Genomic DNA, 27389 nt, shown 5'->3' on the forward strand with positions numbered 1-27389 from the left:
ACTTTGCATTGGGTTATCTTTGAGTGAAGCATGTGGTGTTTGCATGCACATTTGCACAACTTCAGATCCAGTGGGTAGGGGGGCAGGCAGGGGTTTGCAGAGAGTCTGCTTTAGCAGGCAGAACTCGGGTTGCACTCGCCCAAGAAAATCTGTGCCTGAGAGAACTCATCATGAAATAGTAAGTGAAACGACTCTGACTACATCACAGAGAACAAGGAAGGAAGGAACCAGCTTCATCTGTGCTTTCTTTGAACAAGGAGCCCGCATTTTCATCTTGTACTGGTTCCCACAATTTCTGTAGCTGCCACTGCAGACCCCGGTAAGATGCAAAGAACCCCACTCCCGGAACCTGCTCTTTGGGGTCCTGCAAATTGAGCTCTGGCAGTCCAGTTGTGAATGTTTAGCAGCAAGGAACCTTCCTTCTTTGATGGTTCAGGCTGGGACATTCTCAAATCTTTTGAAGAAAGTAGACAAAGGAGTCTGGGGCTGTCTTTTCAAAGTCCTCTTTGCACCTCTTTTATAAATTTGCAGCAAATCACTCAAACGCTTTGGAAAGTGTCTTCTTAGAACTTGTTTCTGTATCACTCAAGGTTGCGTCTTTAGGTCCAAGCCTTTTTTGAGGGATTCTTAGGAAGACTTTAGTCTCTATGGCATGGGCTGTAAAATACCGTCTCTTTGTTTTACTTAAAGAGGATTCCATGTTATGCTCAATGTGTTCTCACAGGGCACTGTCGTTAGCATCTGCTTCTCTTTACCTCAGTCGGCAGCTGGCGATGGAAAGAGCATTTTAAACTCTTTCAGCAGGAAGCTCAGAAAATACAGAGCTTCCCTAAAATTCATAATGCAACAGTGCTAAATATTCTTTTAGCAGCAGTTCTTTGATGATGATATTGAAAATAACTGGCAGATAAATCGGTATGACCTTGAATTTCACCATGTTTCAAGAAAAGTCAAGGGGGCAATATGCCATGGAATTGTATTCACACAGATTCCAGTCGTGGGATATAATCTAAATGCACTCTCATCTCTTGGAGAGATGAGAGTATTGCTTCATCAGTAATCAGTTTTTATCTCATATTTAACATTGTTTTAGTACATTGTTTCTTCCATGTAAAATATGCATTCTTAAACAAGAATGAACTTTATCCAATGAAGCTTATATAACATGTTGCTTAGTGTAAATTGCCTAAAGAAGAGTATTATCTTACTAATCTGCAGTTTTTTTTAAATCACTGAACTAAATATATGCATGCATTTTTCTGTGAGCATTATTGGCTTTAAATCATTACAATTGCATTCATTCACCATTTCCATCACTTTCTTTGTTTGATCATCCTCTTTGACTTGTTCACCTCTGCAGAAGACTTATCTTCAGATCTACCCATACATTTTAAGTACAGCTTGTCAAAAAATCCTTTATGAAATTTTCTGGATTTATCAAAGCCTCTTCACTCTTAATTCATTGACCCAACTGTGTTATGCTAAGATTTTTCATTATTCATATAGTGATTTGAACAAAATTTCTACATGCCTTTCCACCATTTATGGTAATTGCATCTTTTATGGGGGGAGTGTGATTTTCTGATTATATAATCTTTTCATTTGTGTCCCTTGTGTGTATACAATATATTATTTCATAATTCACTTACAAGAAGAACTCTGAATGAACACTGAGATGAAATTTACTGAAGGACAATGCATACCTTCCAAACGTGAGAATTTTGCTATCATTGATTAGTCCATTTATTTTTGACTTGTGGAAAAGCTAGACTAAGCTGCAGATAATGCCTTTAACCACTAAATGGAAATTATGAATAACTTCAAGAAGACTTCAAGAAAAGTCAAGGGGGCAATATGCCATGGAATTGTATTCACACAGATTCCAGTCGTGGGATATAATCTAAATGCACTCTCATCTCTCGGAGGTATGAAAGTGTTGCTTCATCAGTAATCAGTTTTTATCTCATGTTTAAAATTATTTCAGTACATTGTTTCTTCCATGTAGAATATGCATTCTTAAACAAGAATTACTAAATATGGTAGGCTACTTTTCTCCCCTTAATATATCTAATAAATAAGTGAGCTTGTGATATAGGAACATTTGTTTGGGGGAGGTTTCTATGTGTTTAATTCAATAAAAAGGAAAATATATTTAATTGGAATGAGGGCATTAAGGCAGAAATTATCAGGTTTCAAAATGTCCTTACACAATGAAGTTTGTATGAAATTTTGTGATGTCAACAGACTTTCTGATATCCCTTCATAGATTTATGGGATATCTTAGAGACCCTGCTGCCACATTTATTGGGAATGCACATCTGTGATAGGTCAACCATTGGCTTAGAGATGATCTTGGAGGAGATAGTTTAATCTATCAAAATTATCATCCCAGGGACATGGGAATATGTGTAAGTGATAGAAGAATGAAAGCACTGAATAAGTTTCGGGAATGGGAAAGGCAGACCATTTTGGAAAGCTGGGCAAATTGAGTCAACGTGTGAGTGTGGATACAGGTGAAATAACAGCATGCTTAGAGAACAGAACATTTTCTTCAAGATCAACAACAGCTTAGAGAGAGAATTTTGCTTTGACTTTGGTAAGAAGGGACTTGGAACCAGCAGGTGTGGCATCCTGCAAGCAAGATCAGATGTTTAGGAGCCTGGCTCATGCTTCTCCAACACCCATCCTGGTTAAGTGGGTGGCTGCAGTTGAGCTCCTTAACTCTTCTGAGCCTCAAGTCTGTTACATCATCTCTGGACGGGTCCCCAAGACCACTCCCAGATTCCATGATTCTTGGGAAGACTCACAGAGCTGGGCATATAATCAAATGCACAGCTGTGATTTGTTACAGCAGAAGGACCCAAAGTAAAATCAGCAAAGGGAAAAGTGCATGAGGCAAAGACCAGAAGATAGCAGGTGCAAGCTTCCAAGGCTCCTCTCCCAGTGGAGTCACCAAGGATGGGCTTATTTCCTCCAGCAAAGAGATGTGACAACGCAAATGAAGTGCTTTCCACTGGGGAAGCTCATTCTAGAGGCAGTGCCCAGTGGTTTTAAGGGGGGATCAGAGAGGCACCCTCTGCCCGGCACGTACCCAAATTCCAGACTCCCAGAAGGAAAGCGAGTATTCAGCAGAAAGCACATTGTTTGCACAAATGGTCTAGCCACCGTGAGACCTTTGTTCTAGTTTCCCAGCTGTTAAAACAAATACCATACAATGGATTGGCCTTAAGAGTGGGAATTTATAGGCTCACAGTTTTGAGGCTAGGGGAAGTCCAAAATTGAGGCATTAGCAAGGCAATGCTTTCTTTCCAAAGACTGTGGTGTTCTGGGGCTGGCTGCTAGGGATCCTTGGTCCTTGACTTTTGCATCACATGTCAATGCACGTGGCAGTATCTTCTTCTTTCTCTTCTGGGTTCCATTGATTTCTATCTTCTCGCTGCTCCTTCCGTGGCTTCTCCTTCTGTGGCATTCCCTAGAAGACTTCGAGCAATAGGATTACAACCCATCCTGAACAATGGATTTGGATGCACAAGAATGGATTAAGATTAAGAATATGTGTTTTCTGAGGCCGGTAACTCCAAGCCACCAAGTCATTCTAATCAGTTAGGGAACCCTCCTAAAGATCCCAGTTTCCAGATGCCAAGTTCCCAACTTTGTTCTTTCTAAGAAGAGCAGTCTCAGGCCAGCTAATTCAACTCTCTTCTGCATGTGGGCACAATAATACCTAATGTTCATGCATGCATAAGATATAATTGTCTATTCCGATGCAAGGTGATGGTGCACAGGCATTGGAGATTTGGGGGCATGCCGACATGAAATGCACTAAATTGAATAGCAAGTAGCAAAGGTTTCCCTGCTTTACTGCAGACCTAGTCTTGATTTGAGGTTTATTATGACTTGGAGAGGTGCTTGGGCTGGCTGAGGAGGGCATATCTGAGGGCGTGGCAGTCAGGGTCCTTCCCAGAAGGAGCTCTGAACCCCAGGACAGTGGACATGCCTGGAGGGGATGGTGAAATACAGGAACGTCTTGGGAATGTGTCAACAGCTGTATGACTTATGGCCGGTCTGACTTTGGAGGTGGAGTGTTGGGTCTAAACAGGCAGGTGTTGATGAAATTGATGAAAACAGTCCAGAAATTCAACTTTCATGGCCAGTAAATCTTTGTGGGTAGGGAAGGGAAAGTTAAGGATTAAATTGTGCAGTGTTTCCATTTGGGGTGATGGGAAAAGTTGGTACTGGATGGTCTAATGTAGCACAACACTGTGAATGTAACAGCATTGAATTATGTATTTGAATGTGGCTAAGAGGGGACACTTTAGCTTGGATATATGTTACTAGAATAAAAATTTTTAAAAAAATCATGACTGCTGAGGTTTATCATGACTTGGAGTGGTGCTTGGGCTGGCACTTCTAATGTAAACCTCAGACTATAGTTAGTACAATTCTTATAATATTCCTTTATCCATTGTAACAAATGTACCACTTTAATGCCAGGTGTTAATAATGGGGGGTAGTATGTATATGGGAATCTACTCTTTCTGCATGATTTTTCTGTAAATCTACAGCTTCTCTAAAAAAAAAATCTATGTTGTTCTCAGATCTTCAGTCCCACTCAAAGGTTTAAACAATTAGGATTAAAACAAGTGCAATGCTAATGATTCTTAGTTTAAATCAGAGTCTGGATGGCTCAGATGTAAAACAGATTCTCCAACCCCCACTCACCCCCCACCCCCAACATAAAATTGCTTGTAAATCAGTGATGGAACAACTTGTAAAGAGGCTTTGGTTTTACATGCTGTTTCAAAGTCTCCATCAGTCTTGGATTTCAGGTTTTGAAATCTCAAAATTCGGTTTTGAATTCAGCCCATGAGGTCTGATCGATCATAATTCCATTGGTTTCAAGATAAGGAACCTCAGAGGAGTTCTGGGGGTTCTTCAAGCATGCAGATACCATTTTATTTTTCTTTGACTTTCTCCAGCAGGTATTATGGTTCCCCCAGATTAAAGAGAGAGTAAAATCCTATACAGAGTCTACATTTTCTGTGGGGATTGAAATTTGAGCAAGTTCATAAAATTTCACATTCAGTAAACTCTGTATGCTACTTCTCATTAGTTTTGCAAGAATATTAAAAGGAATTTTGATTCAGATTTTGCAAACAGAGAGCCTAAGCATATTGTATATATTATACACTGTTGGTTATTAAAACTTCCATGAAAGCATAAATTTATATTAAAAAAGCTGAGAACTAAGAAAAAAATAGTCTGGCTGTCTCCATAGGTGAATTAAAAAAGAGCTGTATTAATTGTCTATATAATCTAGTAAAGGCATTTATTTTTGTTTATCTACCATAACTTTTTCTCATAAAGCCAATTTTCTTTAATTTTTTTTTAGTTTCTTGCTCAATTAACTCTAATTTTTTTTCTTTCTTCTTCTTTTTTTCTTTTTCCATCACAAAATATTAACTCAGATTTTGCAGCTCCTTGTATTTAATGCCTTACTGCTAATCTTGGTGTTTTGAATTGGATGTCATGCTCTGATTTTGTTTGGAAGATGTTGTTTTTTATTTCCATTTAATAAATATATATTCAGAGCTGATCATGTCCCAGACATTGTGATAAGTCCTAGGGACAAATGACTGCAAACTAGACAAAGGGACATGCCCTCCTGGAGCGTAGAATCTGGAGAGGGAACTTGTCCAGAAAAGGATTTCTGGAGAGAGTTTCAAAGAGCATTTTAGTAGATTAAAAAGCAAAATTCCAAAGCCAGTTCCTGCATCCATAACACATTTTTAACACACTACATCCTGCCATATTATTTTCTACAATGTCCAGTTTGCCTTAAGAGAGAAATACTTTTGTTATGTCATTATCAGAGTTCCTGTAAACAGAATACAAATTGCCAGTTTTTTGCTGCCTGGAGACTAGCATTTTGCCCAGCATTTCAGCCTATGGGAAAAGTCATGTTTCATGCCCTGTCTCACCCAGAAAACTTTAGAAATGAGCCTTTCTGGTAGTCTCCCAATACATCTGGTCCAGGTTGTCGCTGATAAAATATCCATCTGACTTGAAATGTGGCCCTAGTTCTTGGAGTAACTGGGAGAGCAGAGGCATAATAATATGAATAACCAGACTCAGGCTGCGTGTAAGAGGGGAAATCTCTGGCAGACCCCTCCCTTCTCAATTTGCCAACAGTGCCTGAAGCTTGTCCTTTGGCGAGTAAGCACGATGAAGCTGATGGCAAGATTCTGCAGTCACCAGGCTGCAGGCTGCCTATGCGTGATGAAATTCCAGGACTCTCAAAGCTACCCAAAATGCCCACTTAAAATTAAAAGTAAACAGGAACACCAGTGGACAGTTACTATAAAGCCATTTAAATATTCACTTAGAAAACAAATGAAAATACTTTAAGTCCCATTTTTCATTAACCTTGGGGAGAAAAACACAAAGGGCTGAAAGACTCAGATTTGTGTGTGTGTGTTTTTTTAAGTAAATGGAGTGCATTGCTACGGTTGCCCCAAGTGAGTTTAGAAGCCTCATCGTTCTTCACTATTTTGGGTGAAAAAATGAAGGCATTGTAGTTTCTCATCCCGAAAAGGTGCCCTTGGGGTGAATAGAATAGTCACAGGCTGTCGAGGGTTTGCTAACAATATGTCAACAAGCAACTATAGATTGCTCTTCTTAAGGTCATTTTCTAATAGCTTTCTGCAATCCATCTGCTGATATTAAGTAGTTCCCAGTAACGATGGCATTAATAACCCAGTGCCACTCTTGGACTTGCATTTCCTCATTTAATTTTCACAAAGCATATTTTACTGAAGAGGAAAGAGAAAAGGGCTACACTACACGGGGATTTGGTATGCTTTCCTGAACTTGCTTTCTTTGGCTGCGTATTTTCTTGGCAGAACTGGAGAGAATTGTCTCCTGACCAAGTACTGAACACTCCGACACCAGTCAGGCCTCAGAGACCTGAATTTTTGGGGCAGGGTAGGGGTGTGGGGTTGTAGATATCTCTACGGGGAACTTGGCCTCTGAATCCCCTGATTTCTCCAGAGGAGCAAAAATACATTTTTCTCCACCTCTTTAAAAACAAGTTCTGATTCTCTAGCTAGTCCACTGCTGACTGGGACTGTTGTTAGTTTTATGCCATTTCCTAACAATTGTGGAATTATTTTCCTGATTCCCAGGGGGATTCTTTCTTGAGAGTCAAAGCAGTGCTCCAGTTTATGATACAGTGTTTCACCTTCTTTGAACAGGCAGGTGTTACATTATAATAACACTTGTCTGTTCTGGGGTGAATGGAATTTACTCAGGACAGTAAATCTCAGCTGAGAGTAATCTCAGCTTTTCTGGATCTGATTAGCATCTCACATTTGCCCAATTCAAATAGCTTAAATTTTATACACAGTTTGGAAAGGAAAATATGAGGGCTTAGCTGGTTTTCTGAGAATTGCAAGAAGGAAAAAAGTCTGGTCTCAGATGTCAGCTTGCAAAGATGTGCTGGCTTCAGGCTCTGCTGGCAAATTGAGAAGGAAGGGGTTGATCAGGGATTTCCCCTCTTATATCCAGCCTGCATCTGGTTATTGGTATTACTAAGCCTCTACTCTCCCAGTTACTCCAGAACCTACGGCCAAATTTCAAGTCAGATGATATTTTATCAGTGACAACCTGGTCCATATGTATTGGGAGACTACCAGAAAGGCTCATTTCTAAAGTTTTCTAGGTGAGACAGGGCATAAAACATGATTTTTCCCATATGCTGGAACCCTGTGCAAAATGCCAGTATCCAGGCAGCAAAAATTTGGCAATTTGTATCTGTTTACTGGAATTTAGATAATGACATAGCAAAAGCATTTCTCTTTTTAAGGCAAACTGGACATTGTGGAAAATACTATGGCATGATATAGTGTGTTAAAAACGTGCTATGAATGTAGAACTGGCTTTGGAATTTTGCATTTTAATCTACTAAAATGCTCTTTGAAACTCTCTCCAGAAATTCTTTTCTATTGCTTAAAACAACAACAAGAACAACAAAGTATATTTAGTTAAAAAAGGAAAGTAACTACTGGCTATATTATTTGGATATAGCAAAATCTAAAACCTCATTATGCAGCTGTAACTTTTGTCTGAGTTAAAACTCTTACCTCTAGTCACAGAGTATAAAGAAATATAAACAAACAAAAAACAGCACAAGGTTATTTTGCATGAGGAGAAAAAATGAGAAAAGCGAACCTTGGGGAAATTAGAAATTTATGTTTAAAATGACTTCTATTTAAATGGTCATGATGAAAACATAATGAAACTTCTCTATTTAGTAAAGCAGCATGTATTATTAAAGGACAATTTAATGGAATTTTTTTCATATTCCCTTTTCCTGCTTTTATTACTGAATTACTGAAACACATATGGCCAATTTTAAGAGCAGTAGTTTGCTTTAAATAAATATGTGCTAAATATTCCTCAGAGTTAACGCACTATATTTCTGGGAAAAAGAAAAAAAAAACTTCTTCCAGAAATTTGAAAGAATGAGACCTCATTAGGGGCAAATCTGGAAGCACATTTTGGCTTTATAGGGGAATGCTCAGGATGTTCAGAATCTCAGATTCTTGGAGATGAAAATAATCTTAGGCTCCAAGATATCCCACACTGTATGATACTCCTCTCTGCAGCTCCCCACCAATTATGCTCCCAAAGAAAATGAAATGTACTGAAACTTTTCAATGAAGTGAATTCCAGCAAAACAGTATAGCAGTTGCTGTAACTGTTTCTCGTGAAACGATCTTAAAATTATAGTATGAGTTGCAAGAATAACGTAGGAAAATCTCATATACACTTAATGATTCAGCAGTCATCTCCATTTTGCCCAAGTTGTTTTATGATTCTCCTCTTCTTTCTCTCTGTCTAGGGTTTATGATTCTCTCTTTCACACATGTATTTTTTTTCCGGAATCACTGGAGAGTAAGTTGAAGACATTATGTACCTTTAGACTTAAATACCTTAGTGGGTATTTCCTAAGAACAAGAAAGTGCTGTTAAATGACCAAATAATCAAGATAAGGATATTTCATATTGATGCAACTTTTAAAAAATATGCTATAAGAAGACTGGAATAAAACACAGGGCTTCAGGGCTGCAGATAAAACCCACGGACCCAAAAGTTTTCTAAAACACAAACCTATGCCTTGATGCTTTGAGCTGGCTGGAGACAGCCTTATCTTGGGCTTGTGAGCATTGAGATCTCATCCTCATGAGGTTGCAGAATGCATCAGGAACTTTCTGTTTCTCTGCTCCTGTTCTGATCCATATATAGTGTCAGGCATGCTCCCTGACCACCTAACCAACCCTCATCCATTAACTCTCCACTCCCCTCCAGCTCCACACCACTAGTGGCTCTATCAACAAAAGCTTTCAGTGTGACCTCATGAAGGGATCTTGGATCCATCCTCAACTTTCATGGCTTTGGAGAAGCCTTTGGTCCAGTTGATCCATTTCACCTTCTTGAAGTATTTTCATGTCCAGTGTCCCTGAACTTCTCCTGGTGTTTGCATCAATTGCTCCAGGGAAAGGGTGGGGCAGCTGGTTTTTTCATGAGTCAAGAAGGAAAAACTTTTTCATGTGACAGAGAAAAATCATTTGCTAGTGTTTCATAGATGGCTGGGTTCCATATAGTCCTGGGTGAATTTTTTGCCCTGGTACAATTATTAATTTCACTCACTCTCAATCTCAAATCATCCTGGAGTGGATGACATATTATAAGGTCACCCCAAGTATACTGCTACTTGAATTACAAGAAGGGGGAGCAACTATATCTCAAATCTTTCAGAAAACTGCATATAATTGAATGAGAAAACAAAGTTGTCCATCATTTCATCATGTATGATCACTACATTTTATTTTCCAACATCCTCAAGCCATCCATACAGCTTGTTTATTTGTATCTCTCTACTTAAAACAAATCTTTGGGGGTACTTAACTATAGAAAGACATCAAAAGATTAAAATACGAACAATGTGTGGTCATTGCACAACCCTTGATAATGTCTATGATATTAGGACAGGTTGAAAACGCAATGCATACAACATTGCAGAATTCTATAAGGAGGCTTAGAGATCACTTGGGTTGTGGGTAAATCAAACAGAGGCAAGCAATTCTGTATATATGTCTATGTGTCTAATATCATCAGAATCACAGGCAATGAAATGATAGAGTTTGATGTAGTACTGCTAAATCTAAGTACACATAAAGTGAAGAGGAAAAATGAAGGACCAACCAGGAATCAACATTTATAAGAAACATTTCTACTAAGGGGTGGTTATTGGGATAGTGTTTAATGTTAGATCAAAGCTTTGCCAGACCTGACTACTAAGGCACAAATATTACAGACACATCTCCTTGGTCACACAAGCCATGTCTGTAACACTGTAGCAATTCTCAGTTATAATAATAACTGATGATGATGGTGGTTATGATGTTGATGATTGTGATGATGATGATGATGGTGGTGATGGTGTTGGTGATGATGGTGGTGGTGATGGTGATGGTGGTGGTAGTGGTGATGGTGGTGATAGTGGTGATGGTGGTAATGATGTTGGTGATGGTGATGGTGGTGATGGTGGTGATGATGTTGGTGAAGATGATGTTGGTGATAGTGGTGATGGTGGTAATGATGATGATGGTGGTGATGGTGGTGATGATGATGTTGGTGAAGATGATGTTGGTGATAGTGGTGATGGTGGTGGTGGTGATGATGGTGATGATGATGATGGTGGTGATGGTGATGATGATGATAATATTGGTGATGGTTATGGTGGTGATGATAGTGATGGTGGTGATGGTGATGGTGGTGATGGTGGTGATGATGATGATATTGGTGATGGTAGTGATGGTGATGATGATGGTGGTGATGGCGATGGTGGTGTTGATGATGATGTTGGTGATGATATTGGTGATGGTGGTGATGATAGTAATGGTGATAAAGATGGTGGTGATGGTGGTGGTGATGATGGTGATGGCGATGATGGTGATGACGGTGATGATGATGTTGGTGATGGTGATGGTGGTGATGGTGGTGATGTTGATGGTGATGATGGTGATGGTGGTGAGGGTGATGATGATGATGTTGGTGATGATGATGGTGATGATAGTGGTGATGGTGGTGAGGGTGATGATGATGGAACTGTAATGAAGGAATCAAGCTTCAATCCAAAACAGTGAGTCAGCATCAATATGTTGAGACCAAAAAGTCTTTACTTTTACTTTTAAGTTTTCCTGATGATAAATTCACTCTGCTAGGACAATATAGGTCTCCATTTTATTAAAAGTTGTAGTTGAGCTATAAATCTTTAAACTTAAGATTCCATCAGTTCATGATTCTTCTTATTCATCCATGGATTGATTACCCAGTCATTTTCTAACTCCTTAGTTCCTAGCATACACGTTAACCTTTGTTTTTCTGCTACCCATTATGTAAGAACTGGGATTCAGTATATGTGCACCATTGGTAATGAGCTTTCTGGCTCATTCAGTAAAGCTCACCAGAAAGAACATGAGTGAGAATGACATAATGAGGGACACAAGCTTAAGTCCACTTGAATGCAATGAAATAGATTATTCACAGATCTTGACATTGCTAATTAGTAACAAGTCATTTGCAACTTACCTCATAAGTGGCCCTGTTGTTTCTCTGCCTCCTGACACACTCATTTATGATCAGCCTAGCAGAGATATGTATAACATAGAGAGTGGTTATGATGAGAGGGTTATTTTCCTCTACTGTAGTCACCTCAAAATTCCCTTACCAACCAGCTATATGAGTTCTTTCAGGATTTACATATTCAAATACCTCTTATCTGTGTGTGAAAGTGCATTGCAAAAGAAAGGACCATGCAAAGTTAAAATAGTATTATGAATGTAAATATGGATATATATTTATATGTATAGTGTGTGTGTGTGTGTATATATATATATATATATATATATATATATATACACTTAGACATTACAGTGCTTTGCAAAGTACTTCCCACCTTGCTCTTTAGCATATTTCTGTTAAAGAAGTTAAGAGGGTTGTCTTCATTTTAGAGGCAGAGAAATGGAAACAAAGAATTTATGCAGCAAACATCAGTGAATAGGTAGACCCATAACTCTACATTTATTACTGATTGATTTATCTAAGGGAGAATCTAAAGTTCTTATCTTGAAATATGTGGTGTTTGTTTTAAATTATGCTGAGTCTGAATTGATGAATGTTTACAAGTCTATTATTTCTGATCTGAACAGGTTAACATGTAACTCCATCTATTACTGAGTTAGATTTATATTAACTTGCTCCCAATGACTAATTTTCAGAAGGCTACTCCAATCATGGAGTCCGTGAAGGGAATGTTAAAACAGCAAATATTAATTCTGGAAAGATCCATGGACACTGGTGTTCTGAGCATCTTATTTTTAGAAAGTGGCAGTGGTGAGCTCAAACTCACAGAAGAAGCTAAGGGAGGAGATGGGAATAGGAATCTGACTTTTGTGTCTTGGTCCATGGATTAAATTGTCCCTTCTCCCCCCCAAAGACATGTCCCCATCCCAGAACCTTTGAATGTTACTTTACTTGGCTAAGGGGTCTTTGAAAACGTAATTAAGTGAAGGATTATCCTGAATTATCTGGGTGGGTCATAAATCCAATGACAAGTAACCTAATAAGAGAGAGAAGAGAAGATAGAAGAAGGCAGGGCCATGTGAAGATGGAGCAGAGCTGGGGGTGATCCAGCCACAAGTCAAGGAGCACCTGGAACATCAGAAGCTGGAAGAGGCAGGAAAAAGCCTGTCCTAGAACCTCCGGGAGGAACCAATGCCACTGACTACTTCATTCTGATGCCTGGCTTCTGGAACCCTGCAAGAATAAACCTCTTGTTTTAAGCCACCCAATTTTTGGTCATTTGTGTCAGGAGCAATAAGAAGCCAATACACTCTGCTTTAGTTTGTGTTCTGGTTTGCTAAAGCTGCTATTATACAAAATAACAGAAATGGATTGGCTTTTATAAAGGGGGGTTATTTGGTTACAATTTGCAGTCCTAAGGACATAAAAGTGTCCAAACTAAGGCAGCAACAAGATGCCTGCACTGAAGAATGGCCGATGGTGTCCAAAACCCTCTGTGAGATGGGAAGGCACGTGGCTGGCGTCTGCTAGTCCTTTGCTCCCAGGTTCTGGTTTCAAAATGGCCTTCTCCAAAATGTCTCTGGGCTTCTGTTTCTCTTAGCTTCTCTCTCTCAGCTACTGTGCATCTCTGCTTGTTCTCCCAGGGCATTTCTCTCTAAGCATCTGGGGGTCGGTCCTCTCTTAGCTTCTCCAGGGCAAACTCTGGGCTTCACCTCTTAGCTTAGCATCTCCCAGTTCTGGTTTCAAAATGGCCTTCTCCAAAATGTCTCTGGGCTTCTGTCTCTCTTAGTTTCTGTCTCTCAGCCTCTGTGCATCCTTGCTTGTTCTCCCAGAGCGCTTCTCTCTAAGCATCTGGGGTCTTCTTTTAGAGTCTCTGGGACAAACTCTGGGCTTCATCTCTTAGCTTAGCATCTCCAGACGTCCTTTTGTCCAAATCTTCAAGCATCTTTAAGCATCTCTGCTGGCTCTGGAGATCTCTGAAGTGCTCTAGGGAACTAATCAAGACCCATCCTGAATGGGTGGGGTCACACCTTCATGGAAATATTCTAATCAAAGGTCTCACCCACAGTTGGGTAAATAACATCTCCATGGAGACAACTTAATCAAGAAGTCACACCTTAATCAAAGAGACTAATAAGTCTGCCCCCACAAGATTGCATTAAAGAACATGGCTTTTCTGGGGGACATAACAGATCCAAACTGGCAGTTTGTTTTGTTGTGTTGGTTCCCAGAGTGAGAATACAGTTCCTCCAACTTGTGATTTCTCCCACCATGTCCCCAGGTGGTGAAGCCCTGGCTGTAACCTTGATGATATCCGAAAGTAACAGCATCCTGAGGACGACTGTACCCAATCTCCAAGCCCAACTGCCTCCCATGACTTCTTGTGTGTGCCATTTGCAAGCCAGCTGTGTGCTTCTGAGCTCAGAACTTGGCATGCACTGCCTAAGAGATGTTTACTTAAATGAGTAAATTTGGATGGATATTTTTATATTCTCTGCCAGGAGGTTGGCAGTCTGGAATCATAAATAGGAAATCTGTTTTCCTCCAGTTATAAGAGAAGACTTTCAAGCCATTGGTTTTGCAATATTGTAATGTGCTTTTCTGACCTTTTTGGTAGCCTGTCATCTTGCGGTTGGGAACTTTCATTTATTCCAAACATGAAACCAAGACATTCTGGAACTTCCCGGAGGTCGGCTATTACAGGAGATCCATTGTTTGCCACAAACAAACAGCTTCTTTGAAATATGTTAGCACAATCAAAATGTACATCTCTGGGAAGGTCAACAAGTTACTATTTTTCGCAGGATGCAGAAAGCATCAATTTTGTGGACTTTTTCTTTCAGTATTGAGTTCTTTACACCATAGAAAAGTTGGATAAATAAATTAATTGTACCCTTCAAAATGATGGCAAAAAAATTGCTAACTTTTAAATAGAGAGGCTTGAAAAAAAATCTATAGTAGTTTTGCATAATTAAAAAAAAAATAAAGGCACCAAAGAAGCTTTATAATTATAATGTACAGGATTTTTAATGTCAATGTGTCTCAGACAGGAAATGTACAGATTGTTTTGCATAGGGGATTATTTGGGAGTGACTCTAGTACTATAATAAAAATTTAAATAAGTAAGAGATATAAAACAAAGGAAAATAAATTTAGGAAAGTTAAGCAGACTTGGAGAAAAGGGGGATACACAAAATGCATGTCAGAAAATCCTTGGTCCACTGAGCTGCACTTAATTTTTTTATTCTTATTTTTTAAATGCAATTTCCTTGAGATATACTCACATAACATATAATCATTCAAAGTGTACAGTATCATCATATAATTGTGCATTCATCACCACAATCAATCTTTGAACATTTTCACTACTCCAAAAAATAAAATAAAAATAAAAAATAATAAAAAAGTCCAAAACATCCCATTCCCTTCCTCTCCCCATTGTTCATTTACTTTTTTAAATACAGTTTTATTGAGATATATTCACACCCCCTACAGTCATCCACAGTGTACAATCAATTATTCACAGCACCATCATACATTTGTGCGTTCATCACCAAAATCAATTTTTGAAACTTTTCCTTACTCTAATATTATAAATGCAAAAAAGAACACCTAAATCTTTCCATCCCCTCCATCCCACTTTATTCTTCATCTAATTTTTGTCCTGATTTTTTCCACTCATCTGGCCATACACTAGATAAAGGGACACTTTATCCAGTTGGCTGCACTTATTTTGATGAGCTTTCATCAGACTTCAGATGAAATGAGGGGCTATGGCTGTGTTGTGCATGTGAATGGTACACCTTGTCCCTGAGGTAGTGGAAGTTCTTTCTGGAATCAATGTGCCTGAACCTGACCCAGAGAAAGATATGAGTCATGCAGGTTGAGTGAGGGGATAGATTGGAGCTTCAGGCTTCTTAAATGTCACAGCCTCTACTCTTAGTTTTGTTTCCTAGGGCTGCAATAAACAACCATGCACTGAGCAGCTTAAAATGACAGCAATGGATTCTCTCACAGTTCTGAAGTCTAGAAGTTCAAAACCAAGGGCTGTGCTCTCTCTAAAACCCATAGGTTCTGGCAGTGGATTGCTGGCAATCCATGGCATAGCTCAATCTCCTTCTCTGTCACACAGCTGTCTTCCCTGATGTCCAAATTTGCTCACCTTGTAAAAGACAGCTCTCATATAGGATTGGGGCTCACCCAAAAACCCAGTTTGGCCTCATCTTAACCAATCACATCTCCAAAGACCCTACTTCCACATAGGATCACAGCCAGTGGACAAGGAGTTAGGTTGTGAACATGTGTTTTTGGAGGATACAATTCAATCCATAATTCCAAAATACATGCCATGGTATGGGAGGTATTCTGGTTTTGCAGAATAAATATTAGAAGTTGGATTTATGGGTCATAAGTTACATATATTATAGTTTAATTGATAAGCCAAATTTCCATTCAAAAGATCAAGCTCTAATTGAAAGCATTTGGCCAAGGGGAAAAAAAAAAGTTAAGCCCATGTTCACTCAAATCAAGACTATTTGGGTCACTGTTTCTTCACTTCCTCACCAAAACATGTTATCAGTCTTTTAGCTTTTTCCAAATAGGGAAAAATGATAAATTGTTGCTTTATTTTAATATCCTTTAATTATTCAAAAAAGTGTGTATCCTTTCATAGAGTTACTAAGAAATTTGTTTCTTTTTGCCCTCATACCTTTACTAAACTGTGACTTACAAGAGGAAACTTGGGGAAGAATGCACAATCTATTATGTTTCCTTTGTTGTGAAATGCAAAGGTATAAAAAGATGTCATAGCGTGTACCTTAGCATGTTATTCAACACACCTCATGTAGCAGTGAGAACATCATCAGAGAGTATGTGAGAGTGGTAAATATCACAGGTTGACCCTTCCCTTGTCTTGTTCTAATTCAGAATTGGACACTCCCTGATAGCTAAGGTCAGAACGAGGGTTGAATTACAACGTATCATGGGTTTAGAACAGGTTGTTCTAGAACGGAGAGGTTCGTAACAGCATTCCAGTCCTCCTATGGGATAAATGCTCCAAGGAAGGGACCACCACAGAGCAATTTCCCCAAGATCAGACAAAGAGACCACCCTGGAGTTGGCCATGCCACCATGTTTCCCCCTCCATGTCCTCCTACTTTGAGTACCTCACTCCCTCCCCTTTATTCAGTTCACCCCTGCTTCTCCACACTCCTCAGAGCTTTTCACTCAGAAGACATGGGTGGGGTATCAGGGGCTGCATGAAGAGTCCAAGTTACATAAACAAGTTAAGTAGACATGTTCCTCCTCCTTCAAAAAGAGAGTCTGACTTCCTACTAACTTTTCTTCATCTTCTGAGAATTTGGTGTCTTCTCTCATTCATTCCTATAGAAATACTTGTTACCTGTGATACTGTTTCTGTAAACGATTTCAACCAAGGTATTGAAGACAGATGCTACCCCTTCCCTCTGAGCAAGGATTCCCTTTCTCCATTGCTCGGAAAAAGACTGATGTCTCATTACTCATTGTTTGAATGCATTTGCCAGGTGCTGAAATGTGACCCCAATTTAGTCCACGTGAATGGGCTTGTGGAGTGGGAAAAACGGTCTTGGAATTCGAGTTTAATTATTTTTTCTTTAAAAGGTTGTTTGAGCCTGGCTTCAAAAGGATGGAGATTAGCATGTTGCCTTTGATCCAAGTTTCCCCCAGATTGCAGGTAAATTTGAGTTTTAGAGTTGCTTAATTGTTCCTGTCAGCCTTGACAGGTGTCGGATTTCCTAAAGTATTATTTATAAGAAGGCATTTGGCATTCCAGTTACCTCCAACAGTTCCTCTGCACTTTTTAATCCTACTTTACAGTTGAAAAATTCTATTCTGTGTTTCGACTGGTAGAGGCTTCCCTAGAATCAAATGATGGAGGTAGAATCAGCATTCAAGAATGTGGGGTCATAAGTATCACTTATCCTTATTCATGAAACTACATGTTTTAATGCTATTTCTACTTAGCATATAAGAAAACCGAGTCATAGGGAGGTTATATAACTTTCTCAAATTCACACATCTAGCAAGTGCTGGAACAAGAATCAGGATCTGCATTTTGTATACTTAGAGTTCAACTTTTTAACCACTGCACAAAGCTGCCTTCCTGTCAGCATTCAGAGATAAATGTTATTTCATCAGCATCATGATGAGGGTGCAGGTATGTTAATTTATAACTTATATAATAATTGTATCATATTTAGTTACTAATTACAATTAATTATTGATTTTAATATTAATTTTAATATTATTTTAAAAATATACTTTCTAGTATACGAATCCCAAATAGCATAATAATGGAATGATAAGAGATCATAGTCTATTATGATCATACACTAGTGAATAAAATGATTAAAATGTATTCCCATCACCAGATATTCTTGGTTTGATTTCTTGATGCATGTCAAGTGCCATAAGTAGTGCTACATAAGATATTCGTAAAACATAGGAAAAGATGTATGTGCACCATCTATAAAATGATTTTTCTACAAGTTGAAATGGGAATACACATGCATGCAAGCTAGCAAGCATTGTTCTGTAGGAAATAAAACAGATAATCTCAAAATGTTTGCATTTTATTCTGAGATGTTTAGGTTCAACATCACAGACTTGACTATTTAAAAGAAGGAAGCATAATATGAGAAAAAGTTAGAATCAGAAAAACACATGCTTAAGATGAAGCTCTATGAGAGCAGGTGTTGCAACCTCAAAATAAAGTGAACTAAGAGTCACCAAATCACCCTCAATTATTATTTGCACTTACTTCCAGGGAAGCTGCAAACACCTCTCTCTTTTTTTTGAAATATATTTTTACTTTTATTTTAAATGCAAACAACACCCAGATGCAGTTGGGATCTGGGCAGGGCTCAGTGGATGAACACTGTGCTTCTATCAATTGAGATTAATTTCCATCACTTTTTTAGTCAACCCCCCAAAAGCCTTGAGTTGTTTTCAATGGTACTGATGGAAAAAAAGGTCTTTTCCTCCCATCCTATATATATATTGTGTGTATATGTATGTGTTATACATTCCTATGTTTTTTCTTTTAATTTTCACTCCAGTAACATACATGCTACCTAAAATTTCCCCTTCTAACCACATTCACCTATATAATTTAGCCCTGTTAATTACACTTGCAATATCTTGCTACCGTTACTACCACTCATTTTCAAAACTTTACAATCAACCTAAATAGAAATTCTGTACAAATTAAGCATTAACTCCCCATTCTCTACTCTCAACCCAGTCCCTGGTAACTTATATTCTAGATTCTGACTCAATGAGTTTGCTTATTCTAATTATTTCATATCAGTGTGATCATACAATGTTCGTCCTTTTGTGTCTGGCTTCTTTCACTCACGATGATGTCTTCAAGATTCACCCATTTTGTCGCATGTATCAGGACTTCAATCCTTTTTACGGCTAAATAATAATCGATTTTATGTATATGACACATTTTTGTTTATCCATTCATCGGTTGATGGATACTTGGGTTGCTTCCATCTTTTGGCAATTTTGAGTAATGCTGCTATGAACATCAGTGTGCAAATATCTGTTCAAGTCCTGTTTTCAATTTTTTTGGATATACACCTAGGAGAGGGATTGCCAGGTCCTATGGTAATTCTATACTTATCTTCCTGAGAAGTTAAACTATCTATCACAAGCTGATGCACCATTTTACATTCCCACCAGCAATGAATAAGTGCTCCACATCCTCTCCAACACTTGTAATTTTATGGATTTTTTTTAATAGCAGCCACACTAGTGGGTGTGAAATGGCATCTCACTGTGGTTTTGATTTGCATTTCTCAAATAGCTAATGATGTTGAGCATCTTTTCATGTGCTTTTTAGCCATTTGTTTATCTTCTTTGGAGAAATACCTATTAAAAATTTTGCCAATTTTAAAAATACAGTTTTATTGAGATATATTCATCTACCACATAACTATCCACAGTGTATAATTAATTGCTCCCAGTACCATCATATAGTTGTGCATTCATCACCACAATGAAATATGAACATTTTCCTTACTCAAAAAAATTAAAAGTAAAAAAGAACACCTAAAGCATTCCATCACCCATCCCACCCTATTTTTCATTTAATTTTTGTCCCCATTTTTCTACTCGTCTGTCCATACACTGAATAGAGGGTGTGTGAGCCACAAGGTTTTCACAATAACATGGTCACACTGTGTAAGCTACATAATTATACAATAGTCCTCAGGAATCAAGGCTAATGGGTTGCAGTTTGACAGCTTCGGATATTTCTCTCTAGCCATTCCAACACACTAAAAACTAAAAAGGGATATCTATATAACGTATAAGAATGCCCTCCAAAGTAACTTCTCGACTCCATTTGAAGTCTCTCATCCACTGAAACTTTATTTTGTTTCATTTTGCTTCCCCCTTTTGGTCAAGAAGCTTTTTCAATCCTATGATGCTGGGTCCAGGCTCATCCCCAGTATTCATATCCTGTGTTGCCAGGGAGATTTACACCCCTGGGAGTCAGGTCCCATGTAGAGGGGAGGGCAGCGAGTTCACCTGCTGAGTTGGCTTAATTAGAGAGGGAGACAGGGCTACATCTGAGCAACAAAGAAGTACCCAGGGGTAGATGCTTAGGCACAATTATAAGCAGGTTCAGCCTCTCCTTTGCAGTAACAAGCTTCACAAGGGCAATCCCCAAGACAGAGGGCTCAGCATACGAAACCATCAGTCCTCAATGTTTGTGAGAACATCAGCAACAATCCAGGTCAGGAAGTCCAACACTTCCATATTTTCTCCCAGCTCCTCAGGGGGCCCTGCAAATACATTTTTATTCTCTGCCCAAATTACTTTGAGATATACTGAGATTTCACACTAACTTGTATAAACCAACCAGATCTCACTCCCTATTCAAGGTTCCATGTAATTATGGTGTTTGAATGAACTGATGGTACAAGTTAAATTATTTAGCATTCTGCAGGAAATATAGATCCTGCACTGAATAAACATCTGTTCCCTTGGTCTCACACAGAAGTTGAAGTTTTAAAACATAGTCAATATCGTCCTTTACCCTCTGGCCTGATTTGCCTTAGTCCTAATCAGATCCTTTTCTTTCATATCTCTAATTGAAGTCTGAACTCTTTTTCAGCCTTTTTAACAGTTGCTGTATGAAGTAATACTGACATTCATATCTGCCGAGCTCTAGCTCTGAGTCTCAGGTGTCGTACAGATACCCAAAGTTCCAGCCATTTCCAAAAGCCTCTGTTTTTATGTATTTATGTATTTATGTATTTTTTTTTCCTGTCAGCCATGTCTCTCTCTGCCAGGAGGAACCTTAGGATTTTTCCTGTTTGTTCCAGGTTTATCTTTGCTGGTAGCTTGTATTCAGTATTTCAAATATGTTAATTAAAACCACAATTGGAGTTTGGTTGAGTTACTTTCCCTCGCTGCAGGTGATCTGCTTCTTTTTCCCACGGGAAGTGTTTCAGCTCAGCCTGCCATGCCAGTGGGGAGGGGCACCAGCTCTGCAGTGTGGGGGGCTCTACTTACAGTTCTTATGCTGTGATCTCAGCCGTTCCACCTATTCCAGGCTGTTTTACAATGTGTATATAGTCCTGGATGTCCCCCAACAGTTGTTTCAGGCTGTTTAGTAGTTGTTCCTGGCTATTTACTAGCTGCTCTAGAGGACTAACTAAATTCCACATCTCTCTATACCACCATCTTCAAAATCCTCAACAAGAAGATATTTTACCATATGCAACTCCAGGTACCTTTGTTGCAAAAAAACATTTATTCAAGGGTGGTCTCTAGGTCACAGAGAAATTATTCAAAATTTGAAATTGTTACAAAGGTAGCTAATGGGCATTGGAAAAAGATAAATATGAAAATATATAAAAACTGTAAGTAGGACTAATTCTAAGCTCCAGGTTGTCATAGTAGGTGATCAAAATGAAAACATGCATATATTATTTTTAAAGAGAGTGCATTTCAAAAAATTGTGATTTCAATATGAAAAATTACACCAGTCTGAATGAGTACATTCTTGGAAATCTTTAAAAATTTCAGATAAACATAGCCTTGTTTATTGATGAGGGAATGCATGCTTATTAATAAAAGGAAAGACTGGTTTCTAACTCTTTGCAAGGATGGTGATACATGCTCATGTTCAATAATAAGTTTTTGACATTCCAATTTCTGAAATCTGCAAACAGCTCTACCATTGAATGTATGGCAACAATGTATAACCTAGTTACCAACTATGATTTCTCAGACAGTTGACTGTGCAAAGATAAAAGATACCAAGTGTAGTAATGCTTATGTTAAAAGACGGAAACGATTTGAGATGTTTAAGGAGCTGAGGAGAATTAAGAGCTGTGGAAGCTGACTCAGCTCTTTACTGAGAACAAGTTGTGCAATTACAACAAACTGAAATCAGAGTGAACTAATGGGGAAACACACCATTCACATACTGAACACGGCTTTACTTGTGTGCTGGAAAATTACAAGTAAGGATTTAACATTTTAAGTGTTTTGGAATATCTTTAGTATTTTAATGGCAGTTTCCTATAGGAAAAATGAAATGATTGATAAAGTTGGTAATTTAAGCCACGGGTACAACTATGCCATTTCATATGAGGCTTTTAGTACAATCCATGGTTTCTGCACTAAAGTGGTTTCATTTCCTCATATTATTTGTATCTCAATTTTATTAAACTGATCATCTCTTCACATTGGAAAAGGAAAATTCCTTATAAATATAGTATATAAAAATGTAAAATATGTGGTATTTTACACATAGTCTATATACAGATAATGACTGTTTAGATTATATACTCATTGCAATGAGCATATGAAAATATTTTTGTGACAAAATGGCCCTGCAGAACGTTTTGGGAAAGTTTGCAAAAATAAAACAATCAGGAAAATGGTAAGGGATAGTTACAAAAAGAAACAGCAATTTGCATTTTATCGTTTTTTCCTGGAACAACTCTTAAAACTAAAAACATATTAGCATCTTCACAAAGAGTTATAAAACATTATGAATTCATTCCCCATTTCCTAAAATACTTTTCAAAATATTTCTTATTTATTACATTTTCACACCTAGAAAATAAAACTACTTTTAATACCTTGTTTGAAATGTGTAGGAAACTTCTCTGCACCTGTTAGGATGAAACGTAAAAATTTCGTCTCTTTATTTCAAATAAGCCACCATCAAAAATCCTTCCTCACTGCAATTGATAGAACTGACTGCTTTATCTCCGAGTTCATTTTACAAGGGGCTGCCCTCTTTAAAAAGTTAAATCGAGGATACTGAACTTATTTGAAATATTTTTCCCAAAATGTTATAATGGAAATATTCAATATACTAAAAAGTTAAAACAATAGCAGCATCAAATTTTGGATATCCAACACCTGGGTTCAAAAACTAACATTTTTACCAAACTCCAACCCAGTAGACTTGACTCTTGAAGGCAATTGTATAACAACGTAGATTACAAGGGGTGACTGTGTGATTGTGAAAACCTTGTGGATCACACTCCCTTTATCCAGTGTATGGATGGATGAGTAGAAAAAATGGGGACAAAAACTAAATGAAAAATAGGGTGGGATAGGGGGATGATTTGGGTGTTCTTTTTTACTTTTATATTTTATTCTTATTCTGATTCTTTCTGGTGTAAGGAAAATGTTCAAAAATAGATTGGGGTGATGAATGCACAACCATATGCTGGTACTGTGAACAGTTGATTGTACACCATGGATGATTGTATGGTATGTGAATATATCTCAATAAAACTGAATTTTTAAAAAAACTAACATTTTCTCAGTTTGCTCTATCTGTGAATTTGTGGGTAGGTGTCTGTGTGAATGTTTGCTGCTGAGACCAAAATGTCACACAGGTGTTGGCAATGCAGCTGAGTCAAGCCCAGGTAACATGACTCCCAAAAACCAGGGGAACTTGGAGCCCAAGGCACCCAGGCAACCAAGAGAAGCCAATCAGGTATCTGTAATCCATTGTTTTCTCATTTACGGGAGGTTGTGGGTCCTCCTGTGTCCAAATGGGCAAAGTAAAACAAGTATCATGGGGAAGGAATGAGTTTTTATTTGTTTGAAAAAAAGACATGCATTTTTATTACACTGTTTGCAAAAATCTCTCTTGAGATCTTCAGTGGCAGGATTCTACGGTGACCCCAGATCCCTTCCTTCCTGAAGCAAACCATATATTACCTGTTTCCTTGAGTGTGGTTGGGACCCATGAATATATTGGGAAGTCAACTCCATGATGATGCAACTAATCCATTGAATTGGAGCTATTCAAAAGGGAAATTATCCTGGGTGGACGTGATCTCATCAGAGAAGTCCTTAAAAGATGGTGAACTGTCAGAGAGATGCTCCTCCTGCTCATGTGGAAGAAAGAAAGCAAAGAGCCATTCTGAGAATTGCCTGTGGGAGCCATGGGGCAAAGAGCTGGAGGAGGCTTCTAGTAGCTGAGTGGTCCCTGGCTCAGAGCTGGGAGGAAAATGGGGATCTCAGTTGTAGAAATGCAATAAGGTGAATTCTGCCAATAAGCAGTGATCTTGGACAAGAACCCCAAACTTCAGGTGAGATTGCAGCCCGGTTAATTCTGGGCACAGGTCTCTGCTAAGCTGTATCCAGACTCCTGACCCACAGAAAGAGTGAGATAATAAATTCATGCTGTTTGAAGCTACAGGTTTGTGGCGATGTGTTACATAGCTGGAGAAAAAAAATACAAGATCTTGTGGTTGACCTGATTTTACTAACACATGATGTTTTAAGAAGGCAACATTTTCATCGCATTGACATAACTTGATTATTACCTTTGATCTTTTATGGGTTTTGACTCTGAGATTTCACCTATTGCTTCTGTGTGAACATTTTTGTCTACATGGAGAAAATAAGAACTCCCTAGTCTGCAAAATGACTCCTAAGATAAACAGATGCTTAACTGTAGAGTGAGAAGTTCCAGGTAGAGGTGGTGTTTTGGTTTGCTAAAGCTGCCAGAATGCAATACATCAGAAATGGGTTGGCTTTTACAATAAGGATTTATTAACTTATAATTTACAGTTCTTAGGCTTTGAAAAGGCCCATCTCAAGGCATCAACAAAACAATACCTGCACTCTGGAGATAGGCTGCTGGCATCTGGGATTCCTCTGTCACATGGGAAGGCACATGGCCAGCGTCTTCTGGTCCTTCTCTCCTGGGTTTCATTGCTTTCAGTTTCTGACTTCAGTGGCTTCCTTTCAGTTTTTGATGGGTCCTTGATTAGCTTCTCTGGGACTTTCTTCTAAATGTCTCTGAGTGTTTCTCTGTATGAGCTGCTCTTGGTTTTATCTCTTAGCTTCTATATGTGTTTTATCTTCTTATGAAGGACTCCAGTAAGCAGATTAAGAACCACCTTGAATGGGCTGGGTCACATCTTAATAGAAATAACCTAATCAAAAGGTCCCGCCCACCATAGGTCTGCACCCACAGGAATGGATTAAAAGACATGGCCTTTTCTGGGGCACATAACAGCTCCAAACTACCACAGGTGGGGTATTTGCTAACCATGGATTCCAGATTCTGGACCCAATCACTTACTGAATAATGACTTAGCTGAGATGACTTGAGAAGGTTGTATCAAGGATCTTTGGGAGAAGCATAAGGTTTGGCTCATTCTCATTTCTCCTTAAACTGGAAGCAGAGATGCTTAAATCTCTTACTTACTTTTCCAATTGGGATACGCCTGTTGAAATTAGTGTCCACAAAGATATTCAACCTTTTTCTTGAATTTATGATAAGAAATGATCCTGAAGGAATCAATTAAATTAAAAAAAGGTCTTTTTTTAGCATGACTGACTTTCCCAATTCATTGACCATTACATGGTATCTAATCAATTTACCTTTTCTCTCTTCTTTTGGTCCTCTGTCAGTGGTTTCTATCAGTCCTCAGAATGAAGAACTGGCCATTACATGGTATCTCATCAATTCACCTTTCTCTCTTCTCTTGGTCCTCTTCCAGTGGTTTCTATCAGTCCTCAGAACGAAGATCGAAGCTGAGATGAAAAACTCAACACTAGGCAGCTGTCAGTGGCTTTGGAGACTCGATTCTCTCTCCTCTCCCAAGGACAATGAGCTATGCCTTTGAATTGAGCAGATGACAAGTTGTGATCACTGAATTTTAAGGACTGGATATCTAAAGAAAAAGGTGGGAGAGGGGATTATGATATTACAAAATATGCTGAATTTTCCAAGAAAATAATAGATCATCCCAGATAAAGAACGTTTTCAAGTGTGTGCGTCTTCTCTGCTTTCCACTGCAGGAATGATTGGGAGCAATAAATGGAGCATTTTAATATTAGCACCCAGGGAATCTTGTTAAATTCTAATGGTATAATAGTGGAAATTGGTAGAATTTCTGAAAGATGTGTCTTCCTCTTTTTTTTTTTCTTTTTAAATAATTGACTCTTTGAGGCTATGAACTTTAAAAAATACTGCTGCACATTTTAACTTGGGCTGAAGTAATTGTAAGGGAGGGATTTATTCTTAAAATGCCATTTGTTATTCAGCTTACACATAGTACTGCCACATCTAACCACTTTTATTTTTCTTTCTTTTAACTCAACAGAATCAAAGCCTTGTGAATTTTAAAGGAAGCAAAGGGAGTACTAGTGGGTAAGAGAGGGCAATACTTAATTTAGAAAGCAATAATGCTATTGGCATTTATGCAAGTCTGTGAAAAATGTGTTAAAAATGCTTTCTAGTTCAGTATTCACTGTATATATTAGTGGTTTTTAAATTGAATTACTACGATACAAGCAGGCACATTTCCTACAAGAGAAAGAGTGCAGAGCTTGAAGTCAAACAATCTCAATTTGGGTTCTGGTTTCATCACTTACTCTCTGTGAATTTGGACCTGACACATAACTCTTCTTGGCTTCCATTCCATCGTCTCCAAAGTACAGAGTTATACCTGCCCAATAGGGTGGTAATAACGATTAAATGGGATGAGGCAAATAAGAACTATTTGTAAGCTGTAGAGTGCCTCAAAAATGGAAGACATTGTTTTTATTGCAGGGAAAGACCATGTTTTCAGAATGCACATGTTTTGTTTAACCTAAGTTTTATTAACCTCTAGCATCCATTCAATATCTTTAGCAGCTGTGGGGTCACAACACAAAAAAAGATAAACATTTCCAATTCTTCTAAAAGTTTGATTAAAACTTTGAACTTGTGGTAAATCATTGGAGATTTGTGAGCCGGAATATTTATGCCCAACAAATGTCAGTTGGATAAGCAAATGAAAGCAAATGTAAACCCCACAAAAGGAAATTATCCAGGCTGAAAAGCTGATATTCCCAAGGTTAAGAAGTCCAATTAGGTTAAAAATATATAATTTTGAGATGTAGATTAATTATTTAACTAATGACTGAATACCAACTAGACGTAACTACTCTACAGATGCTGGAATGGAGGTGGTGGAAATGTTGTTTGTCTCAAGTTATATATGATATTGAACGTGCCCTCAAGGAGCATGCAGTTTACCAAAAGGTAATTTTGTGTGCCCAATGGGAGTTTCATTTTGTTTCTGGGGCTGAGTGAAGAGGGCAGGCAGAAGGTACATACCTGGAATGAGATGCGATAAATACATTTGCTGATTTATTTAACAAGCACTCAAAAATTAGGTGCCTGGAAGAGGCAGAAGGGATAACAGATAAAT

At 38.3% G+C, this 27389-nt stretch overlaps 1 long non-coding RNA gene across 1 annotated transcript in view; it reads left to right on the forward strand.

Moving 5' to 3' along the window:
- The window catches only part of LOC119525834, a 34366-nt gene extending 8447 nt beyond the window's left edge, over nucleotides 1–25919 (forward strand). Inside the window, exon 3 of the long non-coding RNA XR_005215029.1 lies at nucleotides 25692–25919. This is a non-coding gene — a long non-coding RNA (uncharacterized LOC119525834). The remainder of the gene's footprint in view (nucleotides 1–25691) is intronic.
- Nucleotides 25920–27389: the final 1470 nt, after the last annotated feature.

The sequence above is a fragment of the Choloepus didactylus genome (assembly GCF_015220235.1).
Source record: "Choloepus didactylus isolate mChoDid1 chromosome X unlocalized genomic scaffold, mChoDid1.pri SUPER_X_unloc1, whole genome shotgun sequence".
In the NCBI taxonomy this organism is placed as follows: Eukaryota; Metazoa; Chordata; class Mammalia; order Pilosa; family Megalonychidae; genus Choloepus; species Choloepus didactylus.